This window comes from Pteropus vampyrus, unplaced genomic scaffold (assembly GCF_000151845.1).
Source record: "Pteropus vampyrus isolate Shadow unplaced genomic scaffold, Pvam_2.0 Scaffold156, whole genome shotgun sequence".
Lineage (NCBI taxonomy): Eukaryota > Metazoa > Chordata > Mammalia > Chiroptera > Pteropodidae > Pteropus > Pteropus vampyrus.
Window position 1 is genome coordinate 646,346 of NW_011888937.1, and position 5,956 is coordinate 652,301.

Genomic DNA, 5,956 nt, shown 5'->3' on the forward strand with positions numbered 1-5,956 from the left:
TCTGGTTTTTTCACTGGCCCAGGGAAAGGCCAGAACCTGGTCACAGGGAGCAGGGCTGAGCACCTCCATTCATCTTGGCTGGGCCCCAGTGTCACAAGCAGCTCAGGTGACTGCCCTTGAGCAAGTCTAGGAAACAGTTTTGGGCTCAGGCGCCTGGAAGGTATCTTCTAACCTAAATACCTTGACCATCCCCCCCCCCCACCATCACCTCTCCCTCCCCCATCCTGCACCCACCCAAAATTGACGCCCACCGCATAGGCACCCAAAGACACGGGAGCTACAGAGGTCTGCCCTCATAGAGGTCATAGTCCAGTGCCCCAAATAGACAAGCCAACAGGAAATTCAGCCGCACTGTGGCTAGGCCAAAGATTGAGGAATCCACCGGGCATCATGTGAACAAGCATGCCACCCCCTGCACCCCTCCCCCCCCCCCCCGTCTCATCTGCCACTGAGTAGGCCCATGGCTCAGCTGACTGCAGTGGGGCTTTCTAGGGAGGGATAGAAGGGAAACAGAAAGAATTAGCAGTCCAGTCATCACAACTCCTTCTCACAACTCCCCCCACCCACTGCTCCACTGCCCCCCTTAAATGTAGGAGAGGCTGCTCTGTGATTGAGCCAAGGTGCTGCTGCCTCTAGGTCTTGCAAGTTGCAGTCAGCCTTGCTCAGGAGGTCTGAGGGCCTGCAGAAGGTCTGAGGGCCTGAGGTCTCAGAGGCCAAGCCAGTCCTGGGGCTGTGGCCTCACATGTGACAGTTTCAGACACCACAGAATTCAGCTGGACCATGGTAAATACTCTTCTTCCTCAACCACCGTTCTTACCTGGAAACATGAACCTGAAATTCCCTGCACGTTCAACCAGTCAAACAAATGTGGTTGAGGAGTGTGGCCCTGTTTTAGGCAAGAAGCTGAACTCTGAAGTCAGACACCTCAACTGACGGTGTGACCCTAAGAACATTACTTGGCCTCTCTGTGCCTCAGTTTCTTTATCTGTAAAATGGTGAATAAAATTAAAGTGTTCATAAAATGATTTATGACTATAAATGTTTATGCACCAAATAGTTCTCTACTGGGAACAGTTGTGCCCCCTGGACATTTGGCAATGTCTGGAGACATCTTTGGTTGTCACAACTGGATGGGGGCGCTACTGTTATCTAGCGAGTGGGGGGCCAGGGATGCTGCACACCCTATAGCACACAGGACAGCCTCCTGAGTGAGGAATTATCTGTCCCCAAATGTCAGTGGTGCTGAAGTTGAGAGACTCTGTCACGTACACACATATGGAGTTAACATTGCTTCTTTTGCAAATGGAATCATTCGAATTTCAGCCACTCTGATAGGTAAACAATGGCATCTCACTGTTACTTTAACCTGCAATTTCCTATTAATAATTCTGAGCATCTTTTCATATGTTTACTGGTTATTCTAACTTGCACTTTTGAGACGTGTCTATATCCTTTGCCCTTTTTTCTATTGGTTTGTTTCTATTGACCTCTACTGTCAAGTTTTAATCACTTATTTATCATAGATATAGAAAACCTTTTGTCACTTGCACTAAATGCATTCCTCCTCCCACCCCCAATTAAATGAATGAGATAATACAGGCCAAGGATTTAGCTGCTGACCACACTAGGCCGTGCTCACGCCAGGGCTCTCTCTGGTCAGGGCTGCTGGAGCGTCTTCTGAGGTACCAGATTTTTATCAACAAAGCAAACTCCCCACTGTGAGCAACAAACAAGAAAACCATACCGGTGAAGTCGAGCTCACAGTGCTGAAGGGGTCCCAGTCTGAGCTGGCAGTTACCGGGAGTCAAGAGCAGAAGGCAGAGAGCCCTGGGCTCCTGGGGCCTCCGCTTAGCTCGGTGACAAGTGCTGACACCCAGGCTGACCTAGGGCTCACCAAATGTGGGCTCTGGCCACACTCTTTAGGCGTGTTAATTCACCAGTCTCCACCCGCCCCCCGTCCCCTACCCCCGGCCTGGCGAGGGGGTGCGGCTACACTCCTCTCACAGTAACTTGCCCACAGACACAGCCAACAGTGGAGGCTCAGAGGGTTGAAGCCAGGCTGCTGGCTCCAGAATCTGAGCTCCCACTCTCCTCACTGCCACCCCCTCTGCTGAGACAAACCCCGAGGAAGGAGTTTTCACATCAGAGGCTACCCGCATGGAATATGGCAGGTGGATGTGAGGGCACCAAATGTCTCCTCAGACCAAGAAGCGCATCTTCCGAGCATGGCTCAGGAGAGACAGACGGGACTGCGGGAGGGCAGAGGATCTGAGCATAGTTGAGGAACTGGCAATTTACAAGAGCTGAAACTGGAACAGATAGATGACAAGCAACCACCTTAAGGAACTAAGAACCCCAACCTCTGGCCCAAATAAGTAGAAGTAAATTCTAAAGAGTTCAAAAAAATGTCACAAGGGCCTGACCAACTGTGCATTACCCAAGGAGTCTCAGAACCCACTGCGTGCATCCTATTGATTGAAGACATAGGTCTAGAGAAAGAGGAAACAATGCCCTGGAGTCAGATCAAAGCCCCATGAAGGCTTCCCTGGGCCTGAGTCCCTCTTGGAGATGCACCCCGCACAGTGTGTCTCTCGACATTTTCATCGGGTTCTGACGACAGTGGGTGACAAGTCTTAGGTTCCATTGATCAGATTGGTTAGCGATCTCCTTTGAAAGTAGAAAGGGGAGCCCTGAGGAATGAGACCCAGGTCAGTTAGGGAGGAGAGGGGAGGTCCACAGGAGAGTGGCTAATGAGTCTGTGGGAAAGTGAACGGCAGGGTTCATCATGGGTCATAGGTGGGACACAAGGATGCAGGAGCAAAGGGGAAATTTAACAACTTGGCCATCTAAGGGCCAAGGGCTGGCTGCTCCCAGTGCCCACAGGACTTCTGCCCCTACTCACTGTGCTGCTCAGCCTGTTCCCCAGCCCTCTTTCCGAAGGCCCAGCCTGGGCAAGCGCCTTGGAGCCTGACTTGTGGGCTGGTACAGCACTGTGTGAGGTGCCTCTCCCACAGACCAACTTCTCACCCAGCATCCTGCTGCCTAGGGCCCACCCGACTCCAGCAGGAAGGCCACCCTGGGTGTGGGCAGTGCCCGGGCCCCTTGCATAGAACATGGTATTTCCCGTCTAGTGTCAGGCTGACTCACTTGAACTCTTCCACATCCGGTCACACCACAAGCCTGGGGCCTTTGGCAGCCAGTGACCATCTGGTCAGCCCAGCCCAGATGATGTGCTCTAATAATAAATGTTGGACAAAGGAGGAAGGAAAGAAACAAGAAAGGGACAGAGAGATGAAGGGAAGATAAAAAAAGGGATGGAGGGAACTCATATGTCTGTGGTCTGCAAAATGAGCATTTTTTTCTCCTCCATTTTCTAGAGCAGAGGTTCTCAAAGTGTGGTCCCCAAGACCAGCAGCATCAGCATCACCCAAGAACTTGCAGAAATATAAATTCTCAGTCCTCTACAGCACTGGTGTGTGGCATTTCCTCCAGACCCCAACAAAGCCCACCAGCACCTCGGCCCATATGAAGCCCTTTGTGTTAAAAATTCCTCTGGATCCAGCAGCCTCACTTCTGAGTACATGTACACAAAAGAATTCAAAGCAGGGACTCAAAGAGATACTCGTACAGCCATGTACATAGCAGCATTAGTCACAAGAGCCAAAAGGTAGAAACAACCCAAATATCCATCAGTGGATGAATGAATAAACAAAATGGGTACGTGCATACAATGGAATATTATTCAGCCATAAAAAGGGATGGTGTTTCAATACATGCTACAACATGGATGAACATTGAAGACATAATACTAAGTGAGATAAGCCGGACGCAAAAGGACAAATACTGTGCGATTCCACTTATGAGGAATCACTCGTGAGGTTCCTAGAGGAATCAAATTCATAGAGATGGAAAGTAGAATGGTGGTTGCCAGGAGTTGGGAGGAGGGAAAATGGGAAGTTAGTGTTTAATGGGTACAGAGTTTTGCAAGATGAAACAGTTCTGGAGGTGAATGGTGTGATGGTTACACAACAATGTGAATGTACTTAATGCTATTGAATTGTGCACTTCAAAGTGGTTAAAATGGGGAGAAGATCCTGACAGATGCTAAGGTCATTGGGGAGGCTGTGGGAGTACAGTGTGGTGGAGTCGCTGGTGGATCAGTCCGTGGTGCCACACCAGCAGGCGGCCGCTATGCCAGAGGCGGGGACTGTGCTTCCAGACCAGTATCAAGAGGATACATCCATAGTTTTGATTAGTTTGTTCTTTTTGTTTCTTAGATTCTGCATATAAGTTAAATCACATGGTATTTATCTTTCTCTGTCTGACTTATTTCATTCAGCATAATAACCTCTAAGTCTAACAGACTCACAAATATAGAGGACAATCTGAGGACAGCCAGAGGGGAGGGGGTTGGGGGACTGGGAGAATGGAGTGAAGGGTTAAAGAAGTACAAATTAGTAGTTGATAGGTGGTCAAGGGGATGGGGAGCATGGCATGGGGAATGCAGTTAGCATTAATGTAATGGCTAGGTGGAGGGCCAGAGGAGAGAAAGAGCAATTAGGGGGATCGTTTTATAAACTATATAAATGTCTAACCAATGTACTGTATACTTGAAACTAATAATAAAATGAAATTTTTTTTCAAAAGGATACATTCGATATAAAGGACATGTCCAGATACAAACCTCACATTCTGATGTCCCAGGAGAATACACAGAGTAGAGGCTTGCAGCAAGAAAACAGAGAGCTATGGGTTTCCTTGGAGGAACACCAGGATGTTTTGGAAGGCATCATGAGCAAGTACCAGAAACAGATGTTACAATTAGTGGTTGCTAAAAAAGCAGTGGATGCTGAACTAGTCGTGAAAGCTCACCAGTCTCACTCTGCAGAAATAGAGTCAGATTGACAGAACCTGTGAAATGAGAGAATTGATGGGAAAAGCAGTTCAGGTGGGTGACTTAAGATTCAGGAAAAACAAAACCAATTAGAGTTTGAAAATAAGGAACTTTGAGAATTATTTTCCACCAGCAGTGAGTCACTTCAGATCAGGAAGGAAAACTCAGTGGACACTGCTTCTGAAGCCATCAAATAACTTCAGCTTCAGGATGGCAGCTGGAGACTGTTTATCAAGGAAGGAAGTTACAACCTTTCTGTTCAAGTGTTGTCCTTTCACTGTCTTGTCAGACTTGATTTAGTGTTGATTAAAGGGCAGTAAAAATTAGCTGTCCACAAAACCATTTGGGGCTTGTGTGTGTGTGTGTGTGTGTGTGTGTGTGCGCGCGCGCGCGCGCGCGCGTGTGTGTGCGTGAGTGTGTGTGTGAAAATATATACTGAATTTCAACATTCCTTTCTCTAAGAGACTATTTTTAATTTTCATTTCTGGGACCTCAATTTATATAAACTGTTTTCAGTTCATTTTTGTTTTTTCACATCTTCAAAACTTCAAGTATTTTATTTTAAGGCAGCAATTTTATTTTATATAAGATCGCATATTGCTATTATAAAAGAAAATTTTTTAAAGAGATTAGCTTTTTAAATCTATGTAACATAAACCTGGATTATTGTCCATTTGAGAAAGTAATACAATTCTACAGGACTAGATTGGCAAATTCTCTGATTTGTAATGCCATTTACCTTCTATGAAGTCTCTGGTGCTCAGAGTTGGCACAAGCTGGCCTTGTGTCTTTACTATTAATTTGAAAGAACCTACTACTAGTCTCCAGGAAACATATTTGCAAATAAGTCAACTTTTTTTTCTAGTGGTAGCCTAGTCATCATGTTGTTCAAAGAACATTGAGAAATTTGTCTTGTGTTCGTGCATGCATACATGTGCTCTTAGTTCAAATGCTAAAAGGAGCTTTAATTTTTTTTTATTAGATATTGGTCAATTTTTGTTTTGTCCTAGGAAACCTTCAATTTGGGTAGTTTATGTTGTGTGAAGAGGGTGTAATAGGTTT

The 5,956-nt window shown here is 46.6% G+C and overlaps 1 pseudogene; it reads left to right on the forward strand.

Moving 5' to 3' along the window:
- The first annotated feature begins 2,190 nt into the window (after nucleotides 1-2,190).
- Nucleotides 2,191-5,091, forward strand: LOC105298535 (annotated as a pseudogene).
- The last annotated feature ends 865 nt before the right edge of the window (nucleotides 5,092-5,956 follow it).